The sequence below is a fragment of the Falco cherrug genome, chromosome 3 (genome assembly GCF_023634085.1).
Source record: "Falco cherrug isolate bFalChe1 chromosome 3, bFalChe1.pri, whole genome shotgun sequence".
In the NCBI taxonomy this organism is placed as follows: domain Eukaryota; kingdom Metazoa; phylum Chordata; class Aves; order Falconiformes; family Falconidae; genus Falco; species Falco cherrug.
The window spans coordinates 2,045,213-2,062,653 of NC_073699.1; the positions used below are offsets into that span (position 1 = coordinate 2,045,213).

The window sequence follows — 17,441 nt, forward strand, 5'->3', positions numbered from 1 at the left end:
AGAACATAACCTACATCTACGAAATTGGGGAAAAATTATTTAGAAAACCAGAGAACAATTGATCTAAGCTTTATACAGTGTGATTTCTTAGAGTAAATGTAGAAAGAAAAATTAATTTAACATCTGGAGATAAATACAAAATGGAATAAAAGGCAAACCTCTGTTTACCAGAAAGAGATCAAACAAGATTAATTTGTTGAGGAGGATCTCATTAGAGATCATTTAAACAGACTTGACACCCACAAATCCATAGGTCCCAATGGGATGCACCCCCAGTTGCTGAAAGAGCTGGTAGATGTTATTTCTAAGCCATTCTCCATCATCTTTGAAAGTTCATGGAGGACAGGAGAGGTGCCTGAGGACTGGAGGAAAGCCACTGTCACTCCAGTCTTCAAAAGGGCAAGAAGGAGGACCCAGGAAAGTACAGGCCAGTCAGCCACAACCTGCATCCCTGGAAAGGTGGTGGAACAGCTGGAGGTCGTCTGTAAGCATGTGCAGGGAAAGATTATCAGGAGTAGTCAACATAGATTCACCAAGGGGAAACCATGCCTGACCAACCTGACAGCCTTTTATGATGGAATGACTGGCTGGCTGGACGAGGGGAAAGGGATGGGTGTCGTCTGTTTGACCTCAGCAAGGCTTGTGACACTGTCTCCCATAACATCCTCACAGGTAAGCTCAGGGAGCATGGACTAGATGAGGGGACAGTGAGGTGGGTTGAGAACTGGCTGAATGAGGGAGCTCAGAGGGTTGTGATCAGCGGTGCGGTCTAGTTAGAGGCCTGTAGCCAGCGGCGTTCCCCAGGGGTCAGTGCTGGCTCCAGTCCTGCCCAGCTTACTCACCAGTGACCTGGAGGAAGGGACAGAGGCACCCTCAGCAGGTTTGCTGGTGATACAAAACTGGGAGGAGCGGTCGGTACCCCAGGAGGCTGCGCCGCCATTCTGCGAGACCTGGCCAGGCTGGACAGTTGGGCAGAGAGGAACCCAGTGCAGTTCAACACAGGCCAGTGTAGGGTCCTGCCCCTGGGGAGGGACAGCCCCACGCACCAGTACAGCCTGGGGTGACCTGCTGGGGGGCACCTCTGCAGAGAGGGACCTGGGAGTGCTGGGGGGCAGCAGGTTGCCCATGGGCCAGCAGTGTGCCCGTGGGGCCAAGAAGGCCAGTGGGACCCTGGGGTGCATGGGGATGAACATGGCCAGCAGGCTGAGGGAGGTGATTCTGCCCCTCTGCTCTGCCCTGGTGAGGCCGCATCTGGAGTGCTGTGCCCAGTGCTGGGCTCCCCAGTTCAAGAGAGACAGGGAGCTGCTGGGGAGGGTCCAGCAGTGGGCTGCAAAGATGGTGAGGGGGCTGGAGCATCTCCCTTCTGAGGAAAGGCTGAGAGAGCTGGGCCTGTTTAGCCTGGAGGAGACTGAGGGGGGATCTTATCAATGTCTACAAGTATCTTGAGGGTGAGTGTGAAGAGGACGGGGCCAGGATCCTTCCAGTGGTGCCCAGTGACAGGACAAAGGGCAGTGAGCACAAGCTGCAACATAAGAAGTTCCATCTGACTATGAGGAAGAACTTCTTTATCTTGAGGGTGGCAGAGCACTGGGACAGGCTGCCCAGAGAGGCTGTGGGGTCTCCTGCTCTGGAGACGTTTAAACCCACCTGGAGGTTATTCTTTGCAACCTGTTCTAAGAGGGTTAGCAGGGGTTGGACTAGATGATCTCCAGAGGTCCCTTCCAGTCCTGACCATTCTGTGATTCTGTAAGTTTATATGAGACAAGAAGTAATTATCAGGAAAAGATTAATGTAGTAGATTGTATTTACCTGGTCTTTGATGAATCAGGTGAAACGATTCTGCACAGACAATCGGCAAACTAAGGGTAGAACAAGTCTGGTGGTCCAAAGTCCATGTGTGCTGTGCATGAACTATTAGGAGTTACAGATAGAGCTTTTGGTGCTTTATGCAAGTGTGGATTCAAAATATCTTCTTAAGAAGATACGGGAACCTTGCACTTTTCCCTATCTCCTGCCATCTTGTTGGACGTACTGGTTTTGCCTGGTGTTGAGGTACTCATCCTCACCACTGCAGCTGCTCAATGGATCTGTAAGTCTCTGCGTGAGCCAGGGTGCAGAAATGAGTTTCTCTCCTAGCCATGGAGCAGGGTGCACATCCAGTGTATTTTAAAATGCTGCATAGCTTTTATCTGTGCTATCACACAGGCAGAAGGGTATCTTGTCATCCAAGTCAAGCCAAAAGATAAGCCCACCACTGAGGATGAGGAGGGGAAGAGTTACCTGGGCTGCAGCGTTACCTGCTTCAGAGCTCAAAAGCAGTCAGCAAATTTGAGGAAATTGTCAAGGTGTGTTTTAGACCAAGGTAAGTGAGGTGAACCTCACCCTTAGCAATCAATAAAACCATCTGCCTTGAGATAAGAGCTTTTTACTTGCTTCCAATGAAAGGGTGGAACAACTGTGGTGTACAAGATGACTCCCAGCTGCCAGCAGGATGAGGCCATGAAATGGGCAAATAAGATTTGCTCAGCTTTGCAAAATGAAAGCTGAGGGGGAATCCAATTGCTGCCAATTGATTTGGAAGCGAATGTAAGGGAAGAGGGGAATGTATAGCAGCCAAAGGAGAAATGAGTATCAGCTGCAGGTGGATGTATTCAGGCTGTAAATTAAAATAATGTTGCTAACTATCATACAAAAACCCAAAGAGATGCAAGAAAACCAACCTCCAGTGGAGAAGGGATAACAAATTCTCTGAAGTTTACGTATGGGCTTTGATATATTCCCGGGGAACATTTTATATGGCTTCCTGTATGAGAAAACAACCTACCTTAATGAATGAGACCTACACCTCCTTATGTAAGGAAATGCATCTTGATGTTGCATATGCTCAAAGCTATACATCACTGGCAAGTGGCACCGCTCATATTGTGCTTAAAGGAGTAAGAAACAAAGACATTAAACAGCCTGACAGAGGTTCTGCTGGCTCTAGCAAAGGCCATCCCTCCATGACCCATTCCTAACGTCTCTGATGGGCAAAGGGATGCCTGGTTTGCCCTTGCAAGAGCACTGAGGTTATGATCAGCCCAAAGAAGGCTGAAAATAGGGACCTGCTTGTCATGGGAAGTGCTGTTGAGATCTGGTATTATTAATATGTTCACACAAACAGTCACATGTTATGCAGTGTTGAAGTTTCCCACAGATAAATTGTTCCAATATGCAGTTTCTAAAGGTTTACTTTTGGGCAGAGGAAGGATTTTTCATTGGAAAAAAACCACAAAAAAAACCAAAAAACCCACCCAAACCAAGAAGCTAGCTGGTACAGCACAGTAGTGTTTCCACAGTGTAACATAAGCTAGTGTTCTATTTCCTCTGTTACTGCTAGTTTGTGTCATCAAATATACTTTTATCTTTTTCCTTACATTGTACTTTGAGCAGTTTGAGAAGTCAAAATAAGTTTTGATCAAGATACGGGAGGGGAAAAAAATGGCTGTGATACAGGCTGACATTCTAGTTGCATCACTGTTAATTAAATAGAATGCATTTCAAAGTAAGTTTCATGAATACTTACAAGGTTGCGATGCCTTTGCAGTTACCCCAGTCTTCTACTGTTTCTTCAAGAGGACATTTTTCTCTGGTTAAGAAGTCTCCCACGTGGTGTGCCTGAGCATTGAAACTTGATCTATCAATAACTTCAGACATGAGGGCTCCATCCTCAGCTAGTATAAATCAGCTTTTTGGTACCTTCCATAGATCTATGATGATTTGTATCATCCAGGGATCTACCTTCACCTTTTATTTTGTAAGACACTCATTATGTCTTTCCTTTCTTCTGCCACTCACATCATTAAAAGTTCTATCCAAGTATTAACCCTATGCAAAGTATACATCATAGGAACATAGGTTGAAGAATAGGAGCTGAAAATATACAGTTGTCTAAGAAATAAAACACTGGGCTGTTACATTCCCTTTTTTCCCATGGTATACCCTGTGTGATATACGTTGCCTCTCTTTACTTTGGAAATACACCCATCCTAATGCACATAATATACCGTTTCTCTGTTGTTCTACTTCCCTTCTTTGTACTATATTGAAGCCTATGTGTTGTCTTCCTTGGATGATATCTGTATCATTTACGCTGTCATCATTCCTAGCACAGTCGCCATCAAGTCAAGGACCTATTTAGTACAAACACACATTTCCTACTGCAGCTGGCCTATACTCCAGCCACTCCTCCCTGAAAATCAGTTGCATCAGGAGCTGAGATACCATCCTTATGGGATGCTCTTCTCTCTCTGAACACTAAGAAGAGAGATGCAGCTTCCTGCAAAACTATTTCTTGTTTTATACCAAGGGAAATAAGCAAAGCAGGAAACTATACATATGAAAACATGAGGACAGGGCACAGTGTGTGCATCACCTCCAGCTGCCCCCATGATGCATTAACTCTGCTCCACAAAGGAGTCAGAAGAGCTGGTTGGCAGCAGTTCCCATGAGGCAGTAGAACATATTCTAGTGAATTCTCTAAGATCTGAATTGAGCCTGAAATGCAGGGCTCAGGGAAAATATTTATTTTTATCTCAGAAACTAGGTTTTGGACACTGGTACCACTTGAAAGGGGTGGAACAGTCTCAATCCCTCCAATCTCCGTTTGCCACTTGAAAGAGGTACAAGACTGAAGAACTGTTGCTTCTAGGGGCAGCAGCTCTGAAGACTTGTCCTATTTTTCCTACCTTTGCAGATCAAATCCTTCTGATCATTTCCATGACTGTGTAGAATATAGTAATTTTAAAAAAAAAAATAATTAGCTTTTCTTTAGCAAACAAAATAACGTGCTGAATGTTCCCCCTGCAGAACATACAGAGGAGTCGGTGGAATTTTAGGTATAGAAAAGTATGCAAGCTTTAAAATAAATTTAAGACAGGGATTAGCCAAAAGTTCTGGACAAGTCATCTGATCTGATTTCAAGCAACACAGTCCACAGGGGTTTATTCTGTTAACCCTTATTAAGTGCAACAAGGAGCGTTGGTCTGGACAGGTATTTCAGAAAGACATCAGAGGCTTTTTGAGACCAAAAAGCCACCTCTTCTCTTGCTACTGTTTGACAATGATTTGTCTCACTCATTGTACATAAAACCTCACTTTGTATTTTCTTTGCATGTGTCTGGCTTCAGTCTACAGCTGCTAATCCTTGTTTCTCTCTGCTGGATAACAATGTCCACTGGAAACAGAATTGTCTTCATTTGAAGGTCCTCCATGCTACAATCAAGTTAGCCTTGTGGTCTGCTTCTGGTGAATTAACTAGATTGAGCTTTTTCAGTCTCTCACGTGGGATATATCTGGCCAGATGTGAACTTCTACCCTACAGATGGCTATATAGCACAAGTCACCATCCCTTTGGAGTCAGCACAGAAAAATGAGCCCTTCCAGGGTGAAGTTCATTTCATTCTAAAGTGGATGTTTAAACCAGACCAGATAAATGTCCCTCACAGCATTCCTATTTCTCTCTAGCAACAATCAAGGAAGCCTGTGCTGACTACCTCTCATGTCACTGCCTGTATTATAGACCTCTGTATTTAGGCAAGATGAATCTGACTCTTCAATTAAGTCATTTTCACAGTTTTGAATCATTTTCTTGGCTTTCTCCTCTGTGCATCACACTGATAGGACCTTGCAGCATCTCCAGCAGACGCATGGCATTCGTGCCCACGTACAAGGAGGCCTCACTGGTAAGTTCTGGGAGTGCAGAGTGGGACAGTTCACTGGAGAACTGGTTAGGGAGATACAGCTGGCTTTCAGTTATTTATGTTGTCCATATGTCTACTGAACGTACTTTAATGAGATGCATGTGGCACCGATGAGAAACACCTTAATAATTATGATCTCCCTGGAAAAAGACCAGACTATGTAACTATTAATCTTGATATTTTTGTAACGTATCTGTTTTCCATTTTTCTGATACTAACAATCCCTGAAGCATCACAGACTTCAGCTCCTTCCACCCAGCTTGGTTTCCAGCCTTATCTATTCAGCTGTATCTAATCATACCAGGCTCAGCCACTAGCCCAGCCGGACAGCTGCCAGATGTTTTATTTTTAAATAAATACTTACATCTGTTGAGTTATAAAGCAGAGAGCAATGAATCCATTCTTGATGGCTTTTTTTTTTTCTTTTTTTTCCCCCCTCTGACACTTGTAGAAGAGAAGCTAAGAATTACACAGTCTCTATAACATAAGACAAAGGAGTCCTGTATCTGGGCAGGTACCTTTTAATTTATACAAAAGCGTGTTTAAGTGTAAGTGTGTAAACCATCACTCCAGAGTGGTTTATTAGATCTGAAGGAAAGAGGTGTAATGAAAATCCTCTCTTTTGCCCAAAACCTCATCTCTGTTTTAAGAATGGATGGTTGTAATGCTCTTATATTATAAATATGATCACTATAATATATTTATATATTGCTTACTCGCCCGGGCGGTAGGCGTTGCTGAGTAGGAACTTGCATGTCTTTCTGACTGGGAGAAATGAGGGGTTTTCCCATCAGAGTCCTGCTGTTCCCTTTGGGCATCTTCTACCACAAACTGCAGGAACAGCTCAGGCGTGCCCTGTCCTCAGCTGTCCCTCTCTGCCCTCTGTCTTGCCCACTCTCTCTCCATCCCTGTCTTCTTCACTCGGCCACGGTTACTTGCCCTGATTGCAGACACTTCAAGGAAAATGGACAGCACTTGGACAAGCGTTGCCATTTTTTCTTACCTGTGGCTGTGTTCCCACAGAGGTATAGCCATGTTAGAGAGCTAAGTGTCAGCCTACGCATGCTGTATCATCTCACATCAACCTCATGTTTAACTATAAACTGGTCCAACAGAGATAATGAAGGCAGATTGTACTGGCTGTTGATGGCGTTGCCTTCTCATGTGCTCATACCATAGCTTTCTTTTTGGGATAGCAAGAATGAATCATGGCAAAGAGATTCCTCCAAAGAATTGATTTTTCTTGTTAAATTTTGCTGCATGTTGTTGTGGTCAGCGACCCAAGAATACAGGTGAGACCACAACCCCCACCCCCACCCCCCCCCACCCCCCCCACCCCGCAGCTCCTTCCGCATTGCTCTGGAAGTGATTTGTATCCATTTAGTTTTAGTTGGTAGGAATCAGTTTGTGGTAAATCAATATGATGTGGGCTTCCATTGATTTGAGAAGGTTCACACAATGGGTTGTGCTGGTTTAAATAATAATTTTGAAAACGTTTGGTACCTTTAGTTAAAAACTGGCACATAAGCCAGTTTGAGAGCCACAGATAAAACAAGTATTTTTAGTAGTGGTTCGTCACAGGGGTAGTAAAGACTAGGAAAAAGTAAAAATCTTGTGGGATAAACGTGAAAGTGTTCGAGGCATGAAATAATTCAGTAGGAATTCAAACCCTGTCTGGTATTTTGAAACTAATCTTTACTTAGCTAATATAATCCTGCATTTTAAACAAAGCATGTAGGGTGTTCATTTCTGCCCTTATTTTTCTGCTACTTATATCAGAAGATTTTTATAATCATCTGTTCACAACATCACACAAACAACCCTGTGACAATTGAAATAATGTTTCCTAGAGGATTAGAGGAATATGTAGAAAGAGTCATTGCTTCATGTGGGAACAATCAAACACTCATTGCAGGCATCTTTGTTCCTTAATTTCTTTGTGCCCATACCTTGATTTGTTTCTCAAATTTAAGAAAGAAGGATACAAAGCTACTAAAAATCTAAAATTACAATGTAACCATATGGAAATATTAAGTTTAGGAAGTCTAAGCACTTAAACCAACTGTTCAGGGTATCTTCCCCTTAATGTGCTTACATAAATCACATTAGTTTTTATGAGAGTTATTTTTCAAATTTATAGACTTTTTCAGATGGATCTTCATCTCCCAAGGTAGCATATGCAGAGGCTGAGTGTGATGCTGCAAATTAAAGACTATGGAGTTCAAATTTTAACTCTGACACTGCATTTGCGGATGTCATTGCATACACAAGGTATGCCTGGACTTGTGGAAATAGCTTTTACTTTTTAATGCTCAGCTCTAGATGCTGAACTGTTGTTTCTGAATAACCAGCACAGAAACTACTGATGTAACATGCAATATTTGTGTGGCAATTTTAGAACTGCTCTGTGCTACCTCTTCAGCTATAACAAAATTGGAAGGGGAGAAAAATCACTGCCGCTATTTGAGCAAACGGTGCATAGGACTGCTGTCTGTCTTGGGCTTCTCATCTATGTTTCACTGAAATCCTCCATTTCTGGAAATAGCTGATTTGGGGGTGTTGTGGTTTAACCTCAGTAGGCAGCTCAGCCCCTCACAGCGGGATCGGGGAGAGAATCAGAAGGGTGAAAGTGAGAAAACTCGTGGGTTGAGGTAAAGACAGTTTAATAGGTAAAGCAAAAGATGCGCTCACAAGCAAAGCAAAATAAGGCGCTCAGTCACTACTTCCATCAGCAGGCAGGTGCTCAGCCATCCCCAGGAAGACACGACTCCATCACTCTTTACTTGGCAAGACAAAGGCCGTAACTCTGAACGTCCTGCCCTTCCTCCTTTTTCCTCCAGCTTTATATACTGAGCACGACACTGTATGGTATGGAATATCCCTTTGGTCAGCTGGGATCAACTGCCCTGGCTGTGCCCCCTCCCAACTGCTTGTGCACCCCCAGCCTAGTCGCTGGTGAGGAGCAGAAAAGGTCCTGCCTCTATGACACTGCGTGGCAATAGCAAAAACATCCCTGTGTTATCAGCACTGGTTTGGTCATAAATCCAAAACACAGCACACTATGAGCCACTATGAAGAACATCAACACTACCCCAGCAAAAAACGGTACAGGGGAATATATCATAATTTTGAGAAACCGTATTTCTATCTTTGATGGCTTATATTAATATTTATGTATTTCATTTTTTGTATTTATATAGTAACATTTATATATAATGTAAATGTTCATTAATTGTATTTTTATTCATATATGCTGTTTCTAATTTTGATAAGAACATGTATCGAATGTGCCCTGGAGGTTCAGAAAGCAGAAGACAAATCAAAACTTTCCAACATTTATTACAGTACTGAATGCAGACTTATTTTAACATTGATTTGGAAATTTTGGAATGACCTTGTTCACACATTTTGAATTTGGCATTATTGTGAAAACCAGCAAGAATCTCTTGAGTGCATTCCGCTACATTAAACCCAAGAGAAAAACCAACACACAGCAAAGCTTCCTCCCCATCCCAAAGCCCCAGTGAAGGCTGATCCCCAGCCCCTGCTACTGGTTTGATACCATATGGGCTGACTGGTAGCCCTGCGCAGTGCTGCAGAGAGCTGGTGTGGTGCAGGCAGTGCTCTGTGCCTGCGGACCGCAGCACGTCAAGAGTCTAAGGAGAGACTTCAGATGCTTGAGAAGCAGAAACCACATCAGACAAAGTGAAGAGCTCTGAGCGCCTCACACGTCCTGCCAGCCAAACCAGATTTTGCCTCAGAGCTCTTGAATTCACCTTAACCCCCATCCTTCTCACACCGCTCCGTATGGGTGTAGGCTTTGGAGGCACAGCGTGCCTTATACTTCCTATGTACAACCCCAGCTCCACCATACTCAGTGAGGGCCACTGTTGGAAAGTGTTTCTAAACATATTTACAACATAAATAAGGTGAAAGTTTATCACAACAAGGCTAATGAGGAAGTAGGACAAATCAGGGAGGTATGCTGCTAGCTAGACCTACCTTTGGGGTGGAGGCTGGACCCTAACCCATGCTCAGCACTTGAACGTCTTTCAGCGTTGGTTATAGCAGTCCATCTTGCCCTGGTGAGACTTGGAAATTCTTCAGAAAAAGGAGAACAAAGGCTCACCAAAAGGTCAAAGTAGTCACCAAGAACATTTTTTTTCCACCTGTCATACGGACAGCGACTCACACAAACACTCAGCAACTAGTAGCTGTGGTAGGATGCCATTAGCTGCCACCTCTTCCCAAGGCTGATGATTGGAGACTGCTCCCTCCTCTGCTATAGAACATCCTCCTCAAGGAGGACTAACTTCATGGGGCTGGGGTGCATTGCATACTAGAAGTCTTTTCTCTTGGTTAAGAGACATCAACTAACAGCATAATTCTGAACAAGGTCTACCATCTCCCCTTTGAGACAGGAACCAGGCCAGTTTTTGTGCCAAGAGGTGGTTAGTCCTAGTTAGGACATGACATCAGTGGGTTGAGAGGTTTTCCAGTCCAAAGCCAAGTCCACCGTCTTATATCTCCTTCTTAAGGGCAGTGGGGTGTTATCCACCACTTGACATCTTTACGCATGGCTTAAAGTTTAGGCTGGTTCTGCGGCATCCTAAAGACTCATGGCTTGATGTGGGGAACACAGGTGAAATACTGGTGTGCGTTATGCAGGACTTCAGCAGAGATGACCGTGATGGCTCCTGCTGGCCTTACTACCACTATTGCTCTTCTTTTTGCCTTACATAAAGCTTGTTGCTACCACCTAAGCTTTTGATGACTCAGGGCTCCTCAGACTTCCTTGGTTTCTCAAGTGTCACAGTCCTATCAGCCTTGAGAAAGCTTCAGGACTGCTTGGAACTGGGTTTTAAATACTTTGCCTTCTAGCTGTAGCCTAGTTCCTGCACCTCAAAAATGAGCATGTCCATTTAAGTTCGGGCTTTCTTGACTATGAAGTGTTTTGAATAACCAAGCCCTCACTTTGTTTCTTCTGTGATGTGGGTGGCTTGGATTGGCCAGTGTACGTGAAGAGTCACAGGTACCTGGTTTGCTGTATTACTGACGTGAACTGCCGACTGTGCACCTCACAGAGACTATGTGGACATACAGGCATTGTGTGGTTACACAGGGTGGGGTTTTTTTGCCTGGAGGTCCAGTCTTCTGCTTCTTATTTATTTTGGGGAACATTTTTTTTTTCTTTTTCTTTGCCTAAGCAGTTAAATACAGCTGTAACTCCTGATCTGCAGTGCTGGGAGCAGGTAAGTACGTCCTGTACTGGGCAGGTACCTGTATTACATTTCAGTGACACAAAAATCCCTTCTGTGTGCTAAAGAAAAGAGCAAATGCCTTTCCTGTTTTAATGGTAGGTGACACCTGTACTGCCCAACGAGCTTTTTTAAAATGACTGCCTCTTAGTGTAGCTCAGATCTCATTTCCATCTTCTTCTGAGTTTCTTTTACTGCCACGAGTTTGGGAGGGCTGTGCTGTGCCGGGAGGGCAGCAGGTTTACAGTGCACAGTAACAGCCACCAGATTCCGTCATCTTAAATAGTATTAAAATAAATTCTTTCATTGGAAGAAAAACAAAAAAAAGACGAGTAAGATGAAAGCCTGTGTGAGGGAGCACAGCATGTTAGCTAGCTGGGTCTGTTCTGTCCTGTGCAAGAGGAGGTTCCATGGAAGACAGTTCACTTCAAAATGCAGAGGTGTGACAGACCTGAAAGCTCAGAAACATCAGAGCACGTCCCAGCAGGCTTCTTGTTGCATGATCACTGCACTTCTTTAGAGTGGTTAAAACACTCTGTGAATTTGTCTAACAGTTGTTGGCTTGGTGTTGCTAGAGAACTTGATGTGCTGAAGCCTCCCCTCTTCAGAGGCTTTCCACTTTCTTACTCCTGTCCCATCTCCTGCAAACACCTTTGAAACAGCTTGAGCCACTCATTCCTCTTCCTTCCCATAACCATGGATGAGCTCTTTGTCACCCTCATGGTTCTCCATGAAGAACTCCCTCTGCAGCTCACAACCTCCTCCACTCTCTGTGCCAGGTTTCACGGAGCACCTGAAAAGCTTCAGACTCATCGGGAATTGGAAGAACATTCAAAGATATAACCCTTCATAGATAAAGTCCTCAAATACATCCATAAATCTCAGCTGTGGTTTTCAAAGTTACTTAATACCCACAAATGCAGAAGGAGAGTAGGTTTTTTAAGATCCCCAACTGCTTAGACATCCATCTTCCATTATGCCTCTAGTCTCCCTTTTTTTTTTTCTCTTTTTTTCTTTTCTTTCCCTCAATTTTAGCAAAATTTCTGCATCTACAAACACTTTTTGAAAGTTTTCTCTATTGGTCTGACAATGATCAGTGCTCCAAGCAGCAGGTAAGTCAGAAGCAGATCTGCTGGGAAGACTCAACATCTCCCCATCACCACTGCCATTACCCAGAGCTACGCTTATCAGCAACCATGTGATAGCCCCCACCTCTCTTCTCTGGGCATCATGCTGCTGCAGACAGAGCCGTTTGGGTAATGACAGGGTGCTTCTACAGGCAGCCTGATGTGAAGAAACACATTCCTGTCCGCAGAAAGCTCTACAGATAGTCTCTAATCTCTGAACAGAGTCAACATTTCTGTGCTACCCTGGCAGGGACACTGTCCTTGGTATAGTATATCAAGGCAACTTTATTCTTTTTCATAATATGCTACAGTACCACTTTGTATGCCACAGTGAGCTGCACCACACAAGCAAATCTGCTGACTGAGCCATCAGTGAACACAAAGATTTATTTCTGAGGAAAAGGCTAAGCGAGATAAAATCGCCATGGCAATGTTCAGGTATCTGAGGCTTGAGAGATTATGCACAAGCAGCAAGGTAAAGCCAGACACCATCAACAGCTGAGTGGGTAACGCACAGCAAATCATGGTTTTGATTAACTTCACCCTTTTCCTAGCCACAGACAAATCGTTAAAGCTCTTGGAAGTTCTCTACTTGCTTATGGTAATTACAAGTTGAGCCCTTTATGCAGAAGACCGATGCGAGTATTGTGTGCTTGTTAAATCCCCTGAAGCCCTGGAGATAGTATGTTCCAGCATCCAAGGTATTTCAGAAACTTTGAGGATCTTGTCACTGAGTGAATTCCACCTACTTGGAAGCCCTGACTTTTGCAGTCAAGAGAATACCTCAGAAGTACCCTTGTCTCCTGTGTTTAAGAGAGGAGCCTGGCAAAATAAAAGCAGCGTACACTGGTGCACAAGCAGTGAGGCTGGGAGACACGGGTTGCGTCGCTGCTTTCTTCATGAAGGTCACAGGTCATTTGTGCTTGTCCCCTGTATGTACACGGAGCATACAGGTCTGTAGACACCCAAAGGATTCCGTAGCTACGGGAGAGCAGATGTCTCTGTTCAAGCTCCGTTCACATTCCCTGATCATCCAGCCATGCTTACGTGTTGGCTTGCAGTCTGGTTGTAGGCAGGAGCCAGGAAACTTCAGGCACAGCAAGAACCAGCTCACACACGAGTATGGATATTGCTTAAGACAGTTAGGAAGCCCACATCACCATAGTAACTGCATGCTGTTGCATTAATTTCAGTGAAATAAATGAAGCTTGTAAATCAAAGGGTATCTACACAGAGCAGTGCAATAGCACATAAAGAAACTGTAATGGTTCTGAATGAGACAGGCAGGCTTTCCTGTCTGGTTTATCCTTCTTTTCAGGAGGGCTAATTGCCTGGTTGGAAGACTTCATCAGCATGGTTAGTCTGCTTTGACTATATGAGCTGGCACGTTCAGATATGGCCTGGGTATATCTGCACAGCACTGCATTGAGGTGCATAGGACCCATCAGACGCATGAAAAAGCCTCTACAGTACTGGAGAGATTTTCAGAAACTGTGGTTGTGCTAGAAGAATTTAGCAGGTTTTGGTATTCCTCTTCTCATTGGTGGGGTTTGCTTAGCAGCTCTTACATAGTTAAAAGGAGAAGATGAGTTGTTCATTATGGGGAAAACAAGAAGCTAACTAAGATGGGCTGGGATCCTCATTTTGTTGCTGTTGCCAAAAGCCAAAGACACTCCTTTCTAAAAAAAAAAAAAAAATTAACATCCTCACCAGGGGCAAACACAGGTACAAAATTCTGATTCATCCAAGAACCCTTTAAGGTAGCCCTGCTCGGAGGGGAGCAGGCAAGCATGTGGCTGCTTGTCCACTCTAACAGCCAAAATGCAACGGTGTCTGGCAGCATGTTGACTTCCCCTTTAGTCAGGGGTTTGCAGAAGTGTTATGAAAAGCAGAGTCTGACTAATCTAGGAAGTTTGGTGTCAGAAGGAAGAAAAGCATTAACAAGAAAGAAGAAGGTGATAAATGGAAGAATTGGCATCAGTGATAAACATGCTGTTGATTGTGAAGACGCTCTCTGGTTCAGATTTTAATGGCTTTTATACCATGGGACTGATAGATCACCCAAGTCTGTCCTCCAGACAACCCAAGGGATTGTGTGGCTGAGACTGTTAACTGTCCTCCTGGCAAGGCATACTTGCAGATGTGGGGCAGGACACAGGCTGTCATGCTCACAGCTGCTCTAGAAGTTCCTCAACCCCTGATATTTTGGCAGTGACTGAGGAACATCATCTGGGTGAGGACTCCAGGCAGCCTTAAACCTCTGCAGAACTTCATTGGAAGCTGATCGCAAAAAATGGGAGATGGTCTGAGGACAACTCTCAGTCATGACACTTCTTCGGTTGTTTGTTTGGGTTTTTTTCCAGCTGATTGGAAACTAGAGCTGGATCCGAATAACAGCAAGTCAGGAAATGCATTTTGGGGGGCTTTAGGTGAAGAGGGCATGAAGGCAGTTTGCAGCATCCCTGGCCTGTGGTACCCATGGAGCAGCTGCACTCTGCAGCCCGATCCGTCATTAAGGATCATGTCCTCTTTGCTTATGTGCAATACAAGGAAGTGGGGAGGTTGTTTTTTTTCTTTTATTATAATAAATGCTCTGCCCATCAGTCTGATTTCTTTTCCCTGCCAAGCTATACATTTTCCAACAAGCCCTCCAGCAGCACAGGCAGTGATAATTCAGGTCACAGGTTTTGACAGAGAAACCGCATCATCAGCAAGTCACTGCTAATGAATATGGTTTTTTTTCTGGCTGCTCATGGACTTATTCTTATGTCCAGCACTCCACTACTTGGAGTGGGAGTGAAAGATTTGTTGCAGCAGCAGCTTAGGAACCCTCTAAATCCTTACGTGGGGCTGCCCCTTTGCTGAACTTTTAATTCCACGAAAGAGGGGGGTAAATCCAGCACAGGAACAAGGTGAGCAGCAAAGTCACACCTTGTGCTGGGAAGCCTGGAAGAGGCATCATCTGAGGGAACATCTGAGAGTGCTGCCAGCATCTCTGCAGGGACCAAATACAAGTGTGGGACGGTGGGAACAGCACAGCCATGCCACAGGGAAACTCTTCATTTTCGTGCAGAAGTAGGGGGTGTTTTGGCTGACCCTCAGGTGGGAAGGCAAAGTGAAGGAAGACACTTTCTTCCTGCTGCTGGCCATTTGTATGGGGCTAGGCAAGCATACGGCAATTATTTTACAGCAAACGTGACACTTCAATCACATCATCTTGTTCCACCTCAGGATCAGTACAGCCAATGCTGTTTTGTTTGAAAATTAAATCAAAAAGAACTCAAATGAGTCAGAAGGTAACTAGACAACAGGTCTTGTTGTGCATTGATTTCAACACCTGTGTGAGCATCTCAGGACCTCTAGGCTGACTTGAGGCCACAGGCAGATTATTGCAGTGAGTTGATTGCTGCTCCTAATGTCATCATTATAAATCAGCTATACCTCAATTGATTTCAGTGACACTTTGCTAGATTTATACCTAAGAACGGACACTGACCTTACGAACATGGTCTGAATGGGGCCCAGTCCTTCTCAGCTGAAGCCATTTGGAGCTTTTCCAATATCATTTGATTGGCATTAAGACTAGATCTGTAATGAAAGAGTATATAATAGCTTAAGAATTGAATCAAATATATCTAACCTGGGTCAGATCCTCAGACAGGAATGCTGATGGATCTTAAGACAGCTCAGTGCAGGTTTTAACCAAAAATAAGGACATGGCTCTTTAGATGTCACTGTGGAAGGCCCGTGTTCGATTATGTATTAACAATTTTTTGATTTGAGCTTGTTCCTCAACAGCACACATCTTGCTTGCTCATTAAAATTAATAAGCTGCTTCCTCTGGGAAAGACAATGCCTGCACCTATGTTTCAGGAAGAAGGTGACAAGAAAACAAGGATGACATGACAGTTCAGGAATGCCCAAAGCTCTTCCTCACTTTAATGCAATGCAGAGAACAATTTTGCACGGCTCCTTAGCCGGAGCAGTTCTCTCCCCTGGGCTTTCCCATCTCTAATTTCTATGACCCTGTGAATCTAGTGCACACACAATGTGTGACTGATGCTTCTACATGGAACAAGCCACATTAATTTTTTATTCTCACCAACCACAGAACTAGAAAATTGCTTCCAATATTGTGTGAAAGTTCATCCCTGGAAAGACATCTGACTTTGGTGGGTGGATTTGATCACAGATTAGGTTTCAGGAGGCAGGAGGGAGGGAGGGAGTAAAGCTTTGGCTAGATTTGAAGAGTAATTACACGTTTCCATTTATGAAGACAGGAACTTTCTAGGATGCAGACGGAGGAGGAAGAAAGGGAAGATCTGGGCTATGAAACCCACAGATCAGACAGAGTCATGACTGAGAGATGCAGCTGCTACTGCAGCCTGGGTTTTACAGCTGTGTTTTCCCTTCCCTTATTTCCTTGGCCTTTTCTGCTGGGGCAGTGGGGCTGGGCTGCTAGAGATGGCAAGCAGCTCCCACCTGTACCTAGAGGTGGTGTCATGCCGGTGGTGACAGTTGCTTTAGGGGAGGCTGGATCCAGCAGCCCAAGAGACGTGAGGCTGGGGCAGCTCCATGCCCCAGGTCCCACCAGTAGCCAGGCTGAGTGTGTATTCCCGGCAGGCACACACACAGAGCGCGCCTACACCACCTGTACACGTACATAAACGGCTGGCCACCCGGGTTACACAGAGAACTCAGACACAGAAAGCACTGATGGCTTCATCCTGCTCCTCTCTGAGCAGGACAACAATCGATTAGTGGGAATATGTATATACACACACATATATAGATGGATCCTCCCAGCAGCTGGGCTCAGGCACTCCATCTGCCCAGTAGCTGCCCTGGCTCCCAGTCTCCCCAGTTACTGGCACTTGGACGTACAAGTGCCCGAGGTCACCACCCCAGTTCGATTGCTATTACAGACCATCTCACCCACACAGAAAGCTGTCTAGGACTCCCCTGGTCTCTCCAAGTCTCCTTTGGTCTTATCCCCAGAGACTCACTCACCCCCTTCCCCCAGGCCACGTCACCTACTTGCTGGCTGGTCCAGCTCAATCTTCAGAAGTGACCACCGGCTCACTCCTACACCCACACCCCCTCTGGCTGCTGCACCACAGACACATGGACCCAACAGCTGCTGGTCCCACCGCAGCTGCCGCACCCCGAGCCCCCCTGCTCCCTCATGCACACAGAGAGCCTCTCATCCAGGAAAAGAGCATTTAAATAAGGTTTAAAATGGGGTTCGATGAGAAAACAGAACAGATAGAATCCATGAGGCACTAGACACGGCCAGGCAAGCGTACTGTCCAGCA

At 44.8% G+C, this 17,441-nt stretch overlaps 1 long non-coding RNA gene across 2 annotated transcripts in view; it reads left to right on the forward strand.

Annotated features, from left to right (window-relative positions):
• LOC129735537 (uncharacterized) overlaps window positions 1-17,441 on the forward strand; it is a 67,890-nt gene that overhangs the window by 8,772 nt on the left and 41,677 nt on the right. For both annotated transcript variants that reach the window (XR_008731230.1, XR_008731231.1), the window contains exon 2: window positions 5,169-5,723. This is a non-coding gene — a long non-coding RNA (uncharacterized LOC129735537). The remainder of the gene's footprint in view (window positions 1-5,168; window positions 5,724-17,441) is intronic.